General features: G+C 37.7%; 1 pseudogene; it reads left to right on the top strand.

The window, feature by feature from the left end:
* Positions 1–16,559: 16,559 nt before the first annotated feature.
* LOC136317816 (overexpressed in colon carcinoma 1 protein homolog pseudogene) lies at positions 16,560–16,742 on the top strand (annotated as a pseudogene).
* Positions 16,743–19,201: the final 2,459 nt, after the last annotated feature.

The raw sequence follows: 19,201 nt of genomic DNA, 5'->3' as shown, positions 1-19,201 counted from the left end.
GTAGACTGATAGGAGATTATGAGAGATAAGGAAGCAGATTTTGTAGAACCTTAAAAACCATGTTAAGGACTTTGACCTTTACTCTGAACATAATTTAAAGACCCCAGAAAATTCTAACAAGAGAAGTGTCATGATCTAACTTGGGCTTTCATGATTGCTTTGGCTGCCAAGTAGAAATAAACCATCAGAGGGCAACAGTAAAGGCAGGGAGACCAGTTAAGTACTCCTTGCAGTAATCTGAGGGAGAAATACCAGTGATTTGGACGAAGCTGGTAACAGTGGAGAGAATGAACAACAACAAAAAAAGGTTAGATTACAAAATAACGGGATTTGTTGACATATGGACATGAAGAATGATGAACAAAGAATATTTTTTAAATGACTATTAGTGACTAATAACATTAATTAACAATTAATGGATTTGATCATTGATTTTGCTATAGCTAAAATTAATTATAATCTTAGATCTTCTGTATATTGGTGAATGTGCTAAGAAGTACACAAAGATCACCAACTGAATCTTCTAGACAAAGATTTTAATAAATTGACTAACATTCTGAAAAAAAAGAGGTCTTAAGCAAGTGACTATCTCTATAGGTTTCAGTTTACTCATCCCTCAAACTAAGAGATTGTACTAAGTATTCTTTAAGGGTGCCTGACTTTTAAATTATTGGCTTTTATATCTAAATAGATATTTAGATATATAGATATAACACAATGTTAATATCCAGAAACAATAATGAACTCTTATACATCAATAAAAATATAGGTGACATCTCAATAGAAAAATCATGGGACCAACACATATAAAGGGTTCTTCAACTCATAAGTCATTAGAAAAAAATGAAAATAAAAATCACAATAAAATACTACAGCTCAACAGCCAGATGGCTAAATTAAACATTAATAATATTTAAATAATAAATATTAAAAATATTCAGAACTTTCATATTTGTAGTGATGCCTGGTAAGTTTTTTACTTATCTTAAAAACTACTTGGCATTATCAACTAAAAGTAGATATTTGGGTATTCTGTGACCTAGAAACTCTACCTCTTGGTATTCACAAAACAGAAGTGCAACGTACATATGCCAAATGGACAAAAATGTTCAGAGCAGCATTATTTTTAGAGGTCCCAAATGAAATCAACCTACATGTCCATCAAGAGTAGATAGGGTAAGTAATTTGTGGTATAGTCATACAATGGCATACTGCACAACACTGAAAATAATTGAACCACAACTGTAAGCAACAGAATAAATGGATCTCATAATATAATGTTGAGAAACAGAAGAAGTCAGGCACAAAAGAATCTGTAGTATATATTATCTATAAAATAAAGCCCATAAATGCTCTATCCTAATCTGTGCTATGTTAGAAGTCAGTATAGTGCTTATCTTTGGGGAATTCATGACTGAGAAGGGGTAAGAGTAGAGTTTGGGGGTGCTGGTAATATTATTTTCTCATTTTGCATAATCTATGAATTGTGGTCGCTCCACTAAAATGAATTATGTTGTGTACTTACTGATTTGTGATCATTTATGTAATTGTGTTATATTTTTTAAAAATTTAAAAACCAAGCCAGACAGAATTGCTTGTACCTACAAAGGAAAATTATTCTAATAATGACTATAGAGAGGAAATTTTCCTTGCCTTAGCCTATATACCTAAATTACATCAGAACCAGAGATAGAGACAGAAATAGAGAGATATACCTGCATGCATGCACACACTTATGAAAAAAGGGAGAGGGGAAAAAGGAAAGGAAGGAGGTAAGAGGGAAAAAGAGAAAAAGAGACATAAAGGGACTTGTTCAGAAAATACCTTATCTTCTATTTCAAATGAAAATGTGAATCTATGTGTTTTTAGGTTCCTAGGAGTCAGAAGTGAAGCTGAAGATTAAATTGGATGTGGTTGAGGTTAGATGAAGTCTTCTTGCTTACTTAACAAAATTTCCTCATGTTACAGCTTTATGTAGTGATAGGCATAGCCTATATAAAATGTCCTTCTTTTAGCCCTCCTTTGCAATTTCTGAGCTTTAATTCTGTTATTAATTTAAATATAAGTAAAACATTTTCAGGTAGCTTCTATGCACTGAAATAAAACAATATGAAAGTCTATCTAAAGATAGCATAGGAAAGAGATGCCAGGGATAGACATCCATAAACTATCAAGAGATATACTTGTGCCTGACCAAGTTGTGATGCAGTGGATAGAGTATTGGACTGGGACGCGCAGGACCCAGGTTCAAGACCCCAAGGTCGTTGGCTTGAGTGTGGGCTCACCTGGTTTGAACAAGGCTCACCAGCTTGAGCCCAAGGTCGTTGGCTTGAGCAAGAGGTCACTCAGTCTGCTGTAGCCTCCCGGTCCAGGCACATATGAGAAAGCAATCAATGAACCACTAAGGTGCTGCAACGAAGAATTGATACTTCTCGTCTCTCTCTCTGTCTGTCTCTATGTGTCCCTCTCTCTGTTTCTCTCTGTCTCTGTCACACACACAGAAAAAAGAGACATACTTGTTTGTTTCTTTCAGAATCCTCATAATAGAATATTTGTATGGTCACATTCACATAGGTTTAAAAATGTTTAATCTCATGGTCTGCAATCGACTTTTACAATAGTCTAAACCTCTTCATTCTAGGTTTGATGTCAATGAAGATGAGCGATGGCCAGTAGGCATGCTCCTCCTTATTTCAAGCGAAAGTTCAAATATGCTCCTTCACACTTTACTTCAAATTTCTAACTATTTTTCACTGAATCTGTGTTCTTCCCCCTCGGCTATCATTTTGCTCTTTGATAGACTTGCCAGTTCTTCCACATCACTCAAACCAGGATCCCTGGAAGCCTCTAGCTCATTCCCAAGCTGGCTTTTCTATCTGGACTCACAGCTGTGCTGCCCTCTGGTAAGCTGTCATTGTAGATATTTCTCTGTCCTTATCCATGTAAAGCACATTTATCTCAAAATTCCTCAGGGATCATATCTTAGTCATCTTGCTCTAGCACAGAGCCTAACATAACGTATCAATAAATATTGATTGAATGAATGGAAAGCAGTTGAAACAACCTGTCAATTCAGTTGGAGGGTTCCAATCCTCTTCTGGGTGACCTCATAGAGAAATGGGCACTGCCTCTGGTCACGATGGCCACCACAGCCAGTCCATAAATGGGTCAGAGTTCAAAAGAATAGAAAGTTGAGATTTTTATTCACTATATTAACATTTCTATATTACAATCACAGGAAGCCATTTACTCAATCTCCTCCTTTTCTTTTTTAAAGTGAAATTTATTGAGGTGGCATTGGTTAACAAGATTATATGTTTTGTATATATTTCTATGACACATGACTCACCGTGGCCAACACCTGGCAACAACCAAAGTGTCCTTAGATAGATGATTGGATAAAGAAGATGTGGTACATAAATACAATGGAATACTACTCAGCCATAAGAAAAGATGACATACTGCAATTTGCAACAACAGGGATGGACCTTGAGAATATTAAGCTAATCCCTTTCATTTTACACTTGTCACAGAACATAAATAAGTCCCACAACTTGCCTAAAACCCATAAAATTCCAGATTAACTTTAGCATCACTTTCCATAATCTAGCTTCCTGTTTCTGTAGTGCAGAATTCCACCTATAATATGGAAAACAGAAATTTGTGCTAGTCAAATCAAAATATGATGGTCCTTAACATGTTTTATCCTGGGAGCATTATAGTCAATTATAACCATCCCATGAGGAGAGCAGATCAATGCTGGTAAATTTATTTTCTCTACTTGCTCTTCTTCACTTTTATCACTGGATTGCCAGCTAATGACAATATTTCTATAGGAATGTTGATAGGCACCATTTATCTCCAAATGTATTACAGATAGTGATTAATCTCTGTGCACCATCTGACCTTGCAGTTCAGCCATCCCCCACTTCCTGTAAAAACATTTGCCAGAAGCTTATCTCCTAATCTTTACTTTCCACAGTACTTTGTCTACACCATCTTTTTACCCATTTGCTTCTTTCCTGCAGTGCACTTCGGACTGTATGAGCCCAAAACCCAAGAAAAGAAGAAGTTTTCTGGAGGCCAGTCATGCTAGACATATATTGGGAATGTATAACTTATTTATTTATTTATTTATTTATTTTTATTTACTGTTTTAAAGACTTTATTCATTTTAGAAAGTAGAAGAAGAAAGAGAAAGAGAAAAGGGGAGAGGAGCAGGAAGCATCAACTCTCATAAATGCCTTGACCAGGCAAGCCCAGGGTTTCAAACTGGTGACCTCAGCTCTCTAGGACGACGTTCTATCCATTGTGCCACCACAGATCAGGTAGGAATGTCTAACTTTTTAAACTGAAGTCAGCTTTCCAAAAGCAGTGCACATGTCTGATATTTAAAGTAGCTTTGCTGTATATATTGCAGTTTAAAAGTCAGAAACCTGACTTTATATTGCAGTTACTGTTTTGAAACATAAAGTTATAAACAAGATTTTCTTCCAAAAAAATTATTTCTTCAAATTGTCAAAGATGGTACTGCAACATTACAGCTAAGTCTATTTTGTTTTCATTTAATTTAGACAGTGTGAACAAGTCCTGAAGACATTGCTGTATCTTTTATTAATATCTACAAGAGGGGATTAAATCTGTGAAAAGTCATATCAACACAGAAAATTTATAAATTTATTGAGGTCAGAAAATAAACCATAAAAAGACAAATCCTTTAAAGCTTTTAGCACTATGCCTGTGCATAATAACTAAATATTTGTTAATTTGATCTTATAAAATAACATTTGAAACATTTATATATGACCCCAAAATCTTAATTTTTCTCCACTGTTATACATTTTTGTTCAATTACCATTATTTTGTTTTCCTTTGACTTTACCATAAATTGTATAAAGACATCAGGATAAATAAAACACCAATACTGTGTTAATGTACATATAAGTGCTTCACAGTAAGGAAGCCATATCTTTTCTCTATTATATTTTCCTGAAGGACGTATAAATTCTACATATTTTAAATACTATTGGCTATTTGATAACACTGAATATATCCTTAAAATCAAAGGGAAAAGAGAGTCATACTCCCTTCCTAAAACAATTCAAACATGGAGTGTTCTTATTTTGTGAACTTAAAGTAAAAGATAAGAAACAAGTGAAATAAATGGAAAACCAAATAATTTTAAACAATTGGATTTTTTTGCTTAATCATTTTAATAAGAGAAACAAGTAAAACAAATAAAAAAACAAAATCTTGCCTAACACGCTCTAAACTTTTTCAATAATCAGTATGCTTGTCTAACATAACTGTCTCTAGTATATATAAATACACCCAAAAAGTGTAGCTTGGAAGGACAGTGTACCTTTAGTAATTCCGTGAGAAACTCAGTTATTATGAGGAATGCCAGCCACAGCTCAATATTCTTACCCTTGGAATCAAGAAAAGAAATTCCTCTAAAAGATCAAGCTTTGAGAGCAGTAACAAGAACTACATTTTCCAGGGGTACAAGCTCTCTTCTTATCAATTACAGGCAATAAGCAATATTTTTCTGCAAAGTGAAAAGCAAGCCAAGCTTTATGGCTGCAATTACATAAGATTGGATGATGGAAAAACAAGACTTTTAAGAGTTTTTTTATTTGTTTAACTTTACTTATTATGTTGGGGTTTTTTTTTGTTTTTTTTTTGTTATTTTTGTATTTTTCGGAAGCTGGAAACAGGGAGAGACAGTCAGACAGACTCACGCATGCGCCCGACCAGGATCCACCTGGCACGCCCACCAGGGGCGACGCTCTGCCCACCAGGGGGCAATGCTCTGCACCTCTGGGGCATCGCTCTGCCATGACCAGAGCCACTTTAGCGCCTGGGGCAGAGGCCAAGGAGCCATCCCCAGTGCCCGGGCCATCTTTGCTCCAATGGAGCCTCGGCTGCGGGAGGGGAAGAGAGGAGACAGAGAGGAAGGGGGGGGGGCGTGGAGAAGCAAATGGGCGCTTCTCCTATGTGCTCTGGCCAGGAATTGAACCCGGGTACCCCGCACGCCAGGCCGACGCTCTACCGCTGAGCCAACCGGCCAGGGCCATTATGTTGGTTTTTGTTTTTTTGTTTGTTTGTGTTTTTTTTTGGTTTTTGTTTTATTTTGAGATAAATAACAAAATTTTTTTCACACACCAAACAGCTCCCTCGTGATAGTTTTTCTCAATTGCCTCCTTTGCCCTCCCTCAGTTTTACCCTCTTCCTCATTGCTCCATATTCCTAAGTCAACAGGAAGAATTTCCTTCAGACCCTTAAGCCTTGTATCTGTTATCACAGAGACAGGCACCACAAGATAGCTGCTCAGTAACATCTTCATGGAAATAAAATAAGAATCCTATAGTTTTTATCGGAATGCCCAGTGTTACCAGTGAACGGAAATGACATCCTTCCCTAGAATAAAAAACTTCAGGGATTTTAGTTTCACAATTTTAGAATTATGGAGAATGTTATATATGATAGTAAATCCAGAATTCCTTGATTTTATGCTTTGAATCTGAATATGGTTTTTCATATGATTTGACAAAAGAAATTCCTTCTCATATCCATGTGTTCAGGTAAATACCTCAGAAATATCTCACTGCTAACTTGTAAATCTAGCCTCCTTATCAACCATGCACTAACAGTCTCAATTTTTCTATTACAGAGTATAGTGCATATATTTTTTCTTTTTGCTTTTCTCTGATCCTCCCTGGACCATACTTTATCAAGAACACCCTCACTTTTTTTTAAGGTGAGCACCTCTCCAGAACTCTGCAATTCAAAAGCTGCTTAGAGAGTTCATAGATCTATGAAGGAGAAAAAGGTAGGTATAAGAAATTATTTCCACTCACTTTACTTTGCTTTCCATTGACTTTTGTACTTTCTATCAGTCCACTGAAATGATACAATAACTAAATAATAACAATAAACATATTGAATCTTGGCAAATAGATAAGTTCAGCAAACTCAGTGTGTTTTGGTAAAGCAGATATTAGAAGGTCTCAGGGATTACAGAGACCTCAAATTTTCTTTCAGTGATGTTTAAATAATAAACATTCCTCAGAAGTAAAATCTCTCAATATATTACAGCCAGGATAGCTCCATGATGAACTCCTAAGTTGTATAGTTGAACCATTTTTTAAAGTCTGTAGTAGTAAAATACTATGATGATCATAATTTCTGTTTATGGTCTTCAGGAATTTAAGGGTGACCTAGCCTCCAGGGGTCCCCAAACTTTTTACACAGGGGGCCAGTTCACTGTCCCTCAGACCGTTGGAGGGCCGCCACATACAGTGCTCCTCTCACTGACCACCAATGAAAGAGGTGCCCTTTTCGGAAGTGCGGCGGGGGGGGGGGGGTGGATAAATGGCCTCAGGGGGCCGCATGCAGCCCCCGAGCCAGGCCATAGTTTGGGGACGCCTAGACACTTGATTCAATAAGTAAAAAGAAAAGTTTTACCCTGGCCGGTTGGCTCAGTGGTAGAGCATCCGCCTAGCATGTGGAGGACCCAGGTTCGATTCCCGGCCAGGGCACACAGGAGAAGCGCCCATTTGCTTCTCCACCCCTCCGCCGCGCTTTCCTCTCTGTCTCTCTCTTCCCCTCCCGCAGCCAAGGCTCCATTGGAGCAAAGATGGCCCGGGCGCTGGGGATGGCTCTGTGGCCTCTGCCTCAGGCGCTAGAGTGGCTCTGGTCGCAACATGGTGATGCCCAGGATGGGCAGAGCATCGCCCCCTGGTGGGCAGAGCGTCACCCATGGTGGGCGTGCCAGGTGGATCCCGGTCAGGCGCATGCGGGAGTCTGTCTGACTGTCTCTCCCTGTTTCCAGCTTCAGAAAAATGGGAAAAAAAAATGGAAAAAAAAAAGTTTTCTTAAGAGTCTAGAGATGAGATCAGCATACTTTTACTAGCAAAGACCAGATAGTAAATACTTTTGGCTTTGTGGCCCATATGATCTCTGTCAGAACTACTTAACTGCTGTATTAGCATGAAAACAGACATATTTACAAATACATATGGTTATTGACATAAAACTTTATTGAAATTTTTATGTGTCAAAAATTATTATCTGTGTTTTAAAAATATCATTTAGAAATATAAAAACCATTCTTATCTGGCTGGCCAAACATAAACAACAACGTCACATGAGCCATAATTTGCTGACTCCTAGCCTGGACGGTTCCAGTGGAGTAGCAGGGACACACGAAGAAATATATGAAAAGGGAAAAAAGGAAAATACTTTTTTTTTAAGATTTTTATTCAGTTTTTAGAGAAGAGAGAGAGAAAGAGAGAAGGGGGAAGGAGCAGGAAGTATCAACTCCCACATGTTCCTTGATCAGGCAAGCCCAGGGATTCAAACCTGTGACCTCAGCTTTCCAGGTTGATGCTTTATTCACTGCATCACCACAGGTCAGTCTGGGGACTATTTTTCCATAAAATAATTAGACTCACAGATTATTAAAATTAGAAATCATCTCAGATATCTTCTTCAATTACTCCATTCCCAGCACTGAGCACAAGGAGTACAATATCCCACAAAGTAGTCAATTCTCTGCTTATTCAATTAATTGGAAGAATATATTTTCTTCACTACGAAACAGGTACAAATGAGTCTAATCCCTCTTCTATATTATAGCTTGTTTAACATTTGAAATCAGTTTAATTATTTTTTTATTTTATCCCTTCAAACATTATTCAATTTTCCCCTTTTCTAGTACCTTCAATGCCTCTTATTGTAGTTTTTAAAACCTTTCACCATCCAGAGATTTTTCACTGAACACTCACCTAAATGTTCAAGTGCCTCTTATACCATAGTGTTCCTCTAAAAAAGTTTCTTCTAAAATTATTATCTTTTTTGTTTCCGTCCGGAAAGGATACATATCCAACAACATTACTTTTATTTTATTTTGTTTTGCTGTCATATGAGACTATGAGTGATAATGAAATTATGGTGATTAAGTTTTATTCAACATAATATTGTCAGGCACCCTGGCCGGTTGGCTCAGCGGTAGAGCGTCGGCCTGGCGTGCGGGGAACCCGAGTTCGATTCCCGGCCAGGGCACATAGGAGAAGCGCCCATTTGCTTCTCCACCCCCCCCTCCTTCCTCTCTGTCTCTCTCTTCCCCTCCCGCAGCTAAGGCTCCATTGGAGCAAAGATGGCCCGGGCGCTGGGGATGGCTCCTTGGCTGCTGCCCCAGGCGCTAGAGTGGCTCTGGTCGCGGCAGAGCGACGCCCCGAAAGGGCAGAGCATTGCCCCCTGGTGGGAAGAGCTTCGCCCCTGGTGGGTGTGCCGGGTGGATCCCGGTCAGGCGCATGCGGGTGTCTGTCTGACTGTCTCTCCCCGTTTCCAGCTTCAGAAAAATACAAAAAAAAAATATTGTCAGGCTTTAACTCTTTCACATATCATACTCATCGGATTGATTTTGAACCTTAGTGTAGGACTTTATTCCTATTAAAATTCAGTTTCTGGTCTCACTGCATTTTCTAGGTGGTCATAATTCTTTAGTACACTAATAATTCAATGTATTTGTTTTCTTTTTCAGTTAGACACACTATTTTGATCTTTTTTTTTCATGTTTTGGATATTAATATTTCACAGGCTTAAAAGGGCCAAAGTCAGAATTACAGGGCATACCATAAAAAGTCAGGTCCAAGTCACATAGAGCCAGTTGGACAGAACTACATCATAGTCCTCCTTCCTGGCTTACAACAATTCATTAAATAACACACCAAAGGCAGAATAATTTAGCGACTTAATCTACCAGACATACCAAATGGCAAACATTTCACCATCTTAACTACATTATAACATCCTCAACAAATTTCATGGTATAATGAAGCTATATCATATACTGTTTCAAAGAACCTTAGAGGACTGTGGCCTATATTCCCTCCCCCACATTTTAAACCATTCCATCTTCCTCTGGAATTCTCACTTATTCTCAGAGAGGAAAAAATATTGCTTATTTTTCTCAGAAAAAATTTTTTTCCAAAAATGATCAGTCATTTAATTTTTCCCCTTAATTAGAGGGGCTTTCCTTTTTCTTTTTCAGTTTAGTTTGTTAATTCCAGGTTCAATTTAAAATGTTGTGACTCTCCCTTTTTCTGTTAACAGTTTTAAGTCTTCGTTTTTTTCAGATGTGTGTGTGTGTACATGCTTGTAAGATTTGCCTTTATTTGCTTTTTCATTCTTAAAAGATAGATGAGATGGTAAGTGGAGAATAAGAGCAAGGAACAGGATTCTCAGAAAAAAAAAAAACAAGTCAAAAATTATTTCTTATCTGTGAGTATCTCCCTCTGCTCATTTTCCTGGATGAAGAGCAACATGTCTCAAGGTGAGCAACTCAATTACAAGCGGGAATTTTCACTACACAGTATTCCCGTTAAAGGACAACTAAGGCACATTTTAAAATTAAAAGTAATACTGGTCAATAAGGGTTTTACCTAAAAAAGACAAGTAGTTGCTATAGTTGCTTTTGTAGTATAAATTCCTTATAAAACTCTTGCTTTATAGAGAATTGTTTAAAACCCACAGAGATTTACACAAGTCAACAAGTTTCATTTTTAAAAAACATTTCTATCATTACAGTTTGTTTCATTCGCCCCATCTCTCATTCACACATTCTATTTTTATGTATTTCTTCTTCATTTTATTTTTCTGAATCTCTTCAGAAAACACAAAATTAAGCAACTGAGATTTAGAGGCTTCTCACAGGCTCATCAGTTTGCATTCTAATTACATTCCGGAGCCAGCATGATGGGCAAGCATTTCTAAGTCTTACAAAATGCATTTAGCAATAAGAGTACGCCTGCTCTTCAGGTGTGTGGCCCAAAGCCTTTAAGATTTCATTAATAATCAACAGCTGGTGCCACCTAGTGTCTGTCCTCTCCATTCATCAGTGGAATCAAGTACGGAGCACTTCTTAGTCACAAACGAAGCAGTTTAAACTACCAACAAAATATTCACGGTGTGGAATCTAACAAACAAGAGAAACTAACAAACAAAATAGAAACAGACTTATAGATACAGAGACCGACAGCTGTCAGAGCGGAGGCAGTAGAGGGGCTGGGTGAAAAGGTGAAGGGATTAAGCTACAACAAACAAACAAACTCACAGACACAGACAATAGTATGGTGATTACTAGGGAAAGGGGGCTGGTGGCGGAAGTTGGAAGAGGGTAAATGAGGGATAAATGGTGATGACAGGAGACTTGACTCTGGGTGGTGAACACACAGTATGATATACAGATGATGCATAAAGAGCAGTGCACTTGAAACCTATATAATTTTATTAACCGATGTCACCCCAACACATTCAATTAAAAAATGAAAATAAATCCTTTTCATTGTAAAAAACAAAACAAAAAAGAAAAAACAAAAGAAAACAAAAAAACCCAAAAAAACATGGTTTGGGGAGCCCAGTGGCTAATTTAAATTACACTATCTTCATTGAAAAGAAAAGAAAAGCCTTTTTAAAGTAACTATGGTAACAGGGAGTGTGAGGCTAACAGGAAGCTCACATTTTTTCTCACAGGAGACAATTCACAAAAGGAGAGTCCTACTAAAGATGGAATATAAAAGAGTTTTTCCAGACTTGCACTGTCACTTAAAATGATTATAAAGTTGAAAAACAAAATTAACCCAAGAGAACTGTATTTAAACAATAGTACAGATACAGACAATTTCTGTCAACCAATCAAGAAATAACCTGGTATCATTTGGATGCAAAATTCTCTGTCAGTCACTGAGCTTTCCGTAGATTAAAGAAGTATTGTAAGAGACTGTACATAAGCATAGACAGTGCTCAAAAGTGTTAAAAGGAAAGACTTAAGTTACCTGAACTACATATATATTATTTAACATGTTTGCTGCTGAAACTATACATCTAGAAAACTATTTTGTTTCCTGCTGTATGTATGAATTATATATTCAACCATAATCATGTATGCTTCAAGGTTAAAAAAGTACTCATCAAAATCTGTGACTATTTTTCAAAACATAAATTAGTAATTAATTTAGATGATTCCAAGTAATATAATCAGCCCATCAGGTTCTAATTGAGTCACTGATATTTAAATGCATGTTGTCTTAAGTCACTCTTTCTAAGAGGAATACGTAATTGAAAAACATGGACTAACATTCAGGGCAAAAAGTTACATAACAGCCAGTAGTGTTTCTTCCCCAGATTGACTGGGATATTCCAATTACTTCAGAAAAGGTACAGCACATATGAGCAATGTTGTGTACACCAAAAGGTCATATTAGATGTTCATACATGACAGTCTAGTAACTTGGATGATTTGGCTACTCAGACTACTGGCGAGATGGGGAAGAGAGCTGAAAGATTCTGTATTTTACTGATAGTTATCAATAATGCTTTTCACTCAGAAAAATCTATATCTATATTATTTGACATCTGTTTTAAGCAATCACTTGTTAAAAACAGCTTTGAATGTTTTATTTTCTTGTTACCCTAGTGGTGATAAAAATCATTTCAAAACGTTTGGTCCAATATAGACTCACTGACAAATCCCTATGACAACATATGAAGACAGAATATAAAAGAAAAATGTATACTTTTTGCAAAAAGCCTAAATTGTTCTCCTTTTACCCCAAACTTTATTTTTGGAGCTAAATACAGTCCAGGCTCATGCTTCATTTGTTTAAAAGTACTTACAAGTATAATCCATTGGTCGAGTGGGAAAGAAATATTGCAAAAACAGCAAAAGGGTTCTAAAAATTGCACGCAGGCAAGAAAGAACGTAAAACAAAACTCACAAAGGTTCCAAAGTAATTAAATAAATAAATGCTCCAATTTTCAACAGTTTATCATTTTCTGTCATTTTCATTAATAGCTTTCAAAGCCCTATCTGAAACAAGCTGATACAGAGAAATTAAGAGCAGTAATCAAGTGAGAAATGATAGACCAGCTGGGTCGACATCAACTTGGCAAAACGTGAATACAGTTCAATAGCTGAAACAGATGCTAGAGTTGTTGAAAAACCCTGTAGGAGATATTGATGCATTTTCTTCATATAATGCAGAATGACTGAATACATGTCAAAAGCTAGAAACTGATGAGAAGAGACTGACAGCCAAACTCCTTGTAAAATAAAAACCAAGTATTAACAATTTTCATCCTATTCAAACATTCTATACATTTATTCCTCTCGATGCTTGAATATGTCAATATATCAATCACTCCTTGTAACTAAACTGCATGTAACTGAGCTGGGGTAGATTTCCCCATAGATTTTTTTCTCTCCCCTTTTCATCATCTACCTGGAGAAACCTAGACTCTTGAAAAATACTTTATTTTAAAATCTTCTAATACTGATTTCTATCCCAGAAGTGTTTCCCTGAGGTTGGAGGCAAACACAACCCCCCAAAATCTAACGCAACACAAGGAAAATTTCAAATCCATTTTGTAAAAGCAACACTGTTTGCAGAGTTTGAAGAGCTCGGCAACAAACCCCAGCCACCAACAGCTGCTTGTTTAAACATATGCTTTGTCATGGTCAGCTACTAATTGTATTCATAATGATGTAATAGCTTTAATAATCCTACCTTCCATGCCAGCTGTTTTTCCTGTCACTCCATCATGCCAATAAGTTGGCTGGTGTAACAAATCAAGATAGTGCAAAACAGCATCTTTCTCCTGATTCTGTCATCTTCCTGAAAGCATTCTATTACTGCCGACTGCTGGGAACCAGAAAGTCAATAGAATTCCAACAGCTCCCCTTTCGCATGATTCAAGTTAGGTTAGGTGGGCATGCCTAACATGATTCTTTCAGTCATTTATTATGCAGCTGCTACAACGTCGGTGTGGTAACCACTCTGACTATCTGATACGTCAGTCGAACAAAACCTACACCTCTGAGCAAACACAGGAGCCAGAGCAGCGTTCTGCATTTAACGAGCATTCTTCCTGCCTAAAAAAACAGGGCATCTGCAAATCTCTTTCACTATCTACTCGGTCCTCTGGAAGAGGCAAAGCCGTTAGATCACATTCTTTTCCTAACTAGACCCAGAGTGGAGTCCCCCTGCCACACATCATCTTATTCTCACTGAAATTTTGGCTGATTTTCACTTATCGTCACAGCCTTTTAAGGGTAAAAACTGCCTCTTCTGCTCGTACTTTTGAAATAAAGCTGCTGTGTGCTCAGCTCCGCTCCGCGCCTCTGTCTTAGGATAAAATATAGCATGCACTTTTTCAGATGGACTTTGCCTCTTGTGCTTGTATGGAAAATGTTCTAATACAAGGGTATTTTTATTTAAGAAAACATTTATTTTGCACATTAGACACATTTAAAGTCGGGGACTCTGTGTTTCACCTAAGAGGAGACTTTGTACTTGATATTTGGACTTAGGAAGAGTGCTTTCTTTAGAAAGGAAGGGATTAGATTAACTGACTCTCTTACACAACTTATTTACCAAATAAATAAGTGTCATTTTAGGAAAGTGCATTTTGGAATTTAAAAATAGCACACATAAACAAGTACTTTTAAAACTGCAACTGTTATTACCTCTACAGTATTAATTATATCTAAAACTTTTGAGCATGCCTCTTTCTTGGGGAATTCATAATTATGGCTTGAAATGATTAAACAGGAAAATTTAACTGTTTACATGAGGACAATACTTAACAAGGGGGAATTAATAAAATATTATGTTTGCTTTCAAATCTATTAGATACTCAGCTTGGAAGGAGAGCTATTCCCCACCCCCACTACAAGTAAAAGCTTGTTGGGTAGCTTCAATATAAAACTATAAGCAATAATTTACTTAGCATGTGTGAAAAATGCCAATGTTGCTGTTCTGAAATATATACTTTTTCCTTAAAGGCTGTGTGTGTGTGTGTGTATGAATACATTTTGGCAATTCTACATCCATTTTAACTTTTGAAGTAACAAACACCAATAATTCCTATATATATTAGGAAAGATATAATAATTAGTAACTTGTAGTTTATTACATTTAATTTATAAACGCCAGAAAAAAAATCCCAGAAAGACAAATAAAGTCCATTTGAACTCACCAAAGTTTCAAAAATAATACACACATCATCCACATAACAATTCTGCAAATACTGGATTATCAACCGTTATTTTCCTACAAAATAACTTTGTGGTGATCATGTCTATTGTAGGGGTTTGGAGAGGCACACATAAATACCATGCAGTTTTGTTTCTACCCTTAGCCTGTGCTTACCTCTCCAGCTGCAACTCCTGCCACTCCTCCTTCCCTTCACACTTTATTCCAGCCACAAAGAACATGTTTTCCTCTAAATATTGTGCTCCTTACTGTCTCAGAGATATTGACTGTTTCACCTTCCCATAAGCCTCCCCTCAATTCTAATTGCCGACCTTCCATCCAATCTTTAGGTATCAGCTTGAAACATAATTTGCTATGTGAGGCATTTTTCATCCCCACGATAAAATTATATTTCCCTGCTATGCAATTCAGAGTACCTTGTACTTCCTTTGACTTCATCATAATGGAAAATAGTTAAACAACAAAAGGTGGTAGGTACTATTCTCACACACATAACACAAACCTATATATTTACCTATACATGTATGGTATATATCTATTGCTTCTATATTGATATTCATTGAATCCTCATACTGAACCTATAACGATGATTACTATTATATGCATTTTACATATGAAGTGACTGAGGCTCTGAAAAGTTATAAACTTGGCCAAGGTCACATGATTTTATTTAATTGTTTGTATTTTCTGTTATACTATTAGTTCTTTGTTTGTTTTTTTTTTGGTATTTTTCTGAAGTTGGAAACGAGGAGGCAGTCAGACAGACTTCCACATGCGCCTGACTGGGATCCACCTGGCATGCACACCAGGGGGCGATGCTCTGCCCTTCTGGGGTGTTGCTCTGTTGCAACCAGAGCCATTCTAGCGCCTGAGGCAGAGGCCACAGGGCCATCCTCATCGCCCGGGCCAACTTTGCTCCAATGGAGCTTTGGCTGTGGGAGGGGAAGAGAGAGAGAGAAAGGAGAAGGGGAGGGGTGGAGAAGCAGATGGGTGCTTCTCCTGTGTGCCCTGGCCAGGAATTGAACCCAGGACTTCTGCATGCCAGGCTGACGCTCTACCACTGAGCCAACTGGCCAGGGCCACTATTCTTGAGACTGGAGATTATGTTGCTAAATTCTAATATTCAGTTCAGTACTTGATAATTTTATTCCATTCATCATTCATGCAGCAGAACTTGTTTTATGCAATACACCATCATATGGCACTGATCAAAACACAAGAATCCTATTTCATGGAGCTTACGGGTGAGGACAAGAGCTACAAATCCAGGTTAAAGGGTCCATGGATAGAATTTAGACATCTGTTAACTTGAATGAAAAAAAATGACAACTTCCTTTGCATTAACCTCTAACAAAAGTATAGTAGTCCTGCCCTGGGCTACTCAGCCCTGGCCCTGTGCATCCTATACCTGCTTCCTGCTGTGGTTCACCTCACTCCACCTGTCTCTGCCCCAGGACTTGTGGACACCAGCTGCTATTGCCTTTTGTGGCCAACAGTGCGATGGGCTTTGGGAATAGCACCACCACCAGCGTGGGCATGGGTTGAGGCCCTGCATGATCAGCTAAAGATATAACAGAAGAATCAATAAAACAAAATAACAAGAGGAGAAACTAGGGAAGCATATATGTTGGTTCCCCACCTGAAACTGTCAAAGTGATAGCCAATCAAACTAAGACTGCTTGAAAAAATTAGAAGAAAATATCATGACTTAATAATACATCTGGTAAGAGGTTAATATCCAAAATTTATAAACTCAACACCAAAAACACAACCAATTCAATTAAGAAATGGACAAGGGACCTGAATAGACACTTCTCCAAAGAGGACATGCAGCTGGCCAAGAGACACGAAAAGATACTCAATGTCACTAATCATTAGAGAAAAACAAATCAAAACCACAATGAGATATCACCTCATACCTGTCAGAATGGCACTCATCAATAAATAAACAAACAGCAAGTGCTGGCAAGGGTGTGGAGATATGGGAACCCTTGAGTACTGTTGTTGGGAATGCAGACTGGTGCAGCCACTGTGGGAAGCAATATCGAGTTTCCTCAAAAAATGAAAACTGAAACTGCCTAATGACCCAGGGTTTCCTCTTCTGGGAATAGATCCAAAAAACCCAAAACACTAATTAGAAAATATATATGCACTCCTCTGTTCACTGCAGTATTGTTTATTATTTTAAAAAATCTTTATTGAATTTATTGGTATGACATTGGTTCATAAAATTATGTAGGTTTCAGGTGTACAATTCTATAATACATAGACATGGAGAACAGACTGTCAGCTCTCAGAAGGGATGGTGGCTTGGCTGCTGGGTGAAAAAGATGAAGGAATTAAAAAGAAACCCTCATAGACACAGACTACGGCGTATTTATAACAGATTAGGAAGCAGCCCAAGTGTTCATCAGTAGAGGAATGGATAAAAAAGCTGTGATATATTTACACAATGGAATACTACTTGGCTGTAAAGAAGAAAGAAACCCTACCTTTTGTGACAGCATTGGATGAACCTGGAGAGTAATTACGCTAAGTGAAATGACCCCATCAGAGAAAGACAAGTACCATATGATTTCACTTATATGTGGAATCTAATAAAACAAACAAAATAGAAACAGTCTCATAGATACAGAGAACACACTGACAGCTGTCAGAGAGAGGGGGGGATTAGGGGTAGTAGAAGCGGGTAAAGGGGAAATAAATGGTGATGGAAGGAGACTTGACTTGGGGTGGTGAACACATGTACAACATACAGATTATGTATTATTGAATTCTGCACCTGCAACCTATATAATTTTATTAACCAATAACACCTCAATAAATTTAATTAAAAAAGAGTTTGCTCGTCCAGATTTAGAAGATATTTTGCTCCATGAGATGGATATTATAATGTACGTAGACATTTACAAGAAAATTCTAAGCAGTCAACAGCCCTCCACAACCTCCACCGAATTCCTAAGTCTATAGTTAAAACCATGGGTGCATACTGAATCATGTGGTACTAGAAAGGACTTGGTTCAACACCACACTCATATGTGGAACATTCTGTGGTGTATCTACAAAAGATAAGCTAACTGCTGTTGCTTGGTCAGCTCGCTCTGCTCCAGAAGAACTGACATCTGGCTTCAGCAAAAGTTCATGAAGATGATATATTTTCACTGATACTTTTGATAGTTTTTATATAATGAAATCTTTTTTCTATATGTTTTTTTTTAATTTTATTTCTTTTTTTTTAATTTATTTTTTTTTTTAGTTTATTCATTTTTAGAGAGAAGAGAGAGAGGAGAGAGAGAGACAGGGGGGAGGAGCTGGAAGCATCAACTCCCATATGTGCCTTGACCAGGCAAGCCCAGGGTTTCGAACCGGCGACCTCAGCATTTCCAGGTCGACGCTTTATCCACTGTGCCACCACAGGTCAGGCCTCTATATGTTTTTGTTTGTTTGTTTTGTGACAGACAGAGAGAGGGACAGATAGGGATGGATAGACAGGAAGGGAGAGAGATGAGAAGGATCAAGTCTTTGTTGCGATACCTTAATTCAGGGATCCCCAAACTATGGCCCACGGGCTGCATGCAGCCCCCTGAAGCCATTTATCCAGCATCTGCTGCACTTTCGGAAGGGGCACCTCTTTCATTGGTGGTCAGGTGTACAATTCTATAATACATAGACATGGAGAACAGACTGTCATCTGTCAGAGGGGATGGTGGCTTGGCTGCTGGGTGAAAAAGGTGAAGGAATTAAAAATACCCACAAAGCGCGGCATCGCTCATGTACAGTACTACTTCCAGTGACGTGGGACACACGTGTCACGGCTCCGGAAGCACGTCATATCACTTGTTACAGCTAGCAGTGACAAATATGGAACTGGACATTGACCATCTCATTAGCCAAAAGCCAGCCCATAGTTCCCATTGAAATACTGGTCAGTTTGTTGATTTAAATTTATTTGTTCTTTATTTTAAATATTGCATTTGTTCCTGTTTTGTTTTTTTACTTTAAAATAAGATATGTGCAGTGTGCATAGGGATTTGTTCATAGTTTTTTTTTTTATAGTCCAGCCCTCCAACGGTCTGAGGGACAGTGAACTGGCCCCCTGTATAAGAAGTTTGGGGACCCCTGCCTTAATTGTTCATAGATTG

This window comes from Saccopteryx bilineata, chromosome X (genome assembly GCF_036850765.1).
Source record: "Saccopteryx bilineata isolate mSacBil1 chromosome X, mSacBil1_pri_phased_curated, whole genome shotgun sequence".
In the NCBI taxonomy this organism is placed as follows: domain Eukaryota; kingdom Metazoa; phylum Chordata; class Mammalia; order Chiroptera; family Emballonuridae; genus Saccopteryx; species Saccopteryx bilineata.
Note: the sequence above shows the minus strand (reverse complement) of the source record. Positions and strands in the feature narration are given on the sequence as shown.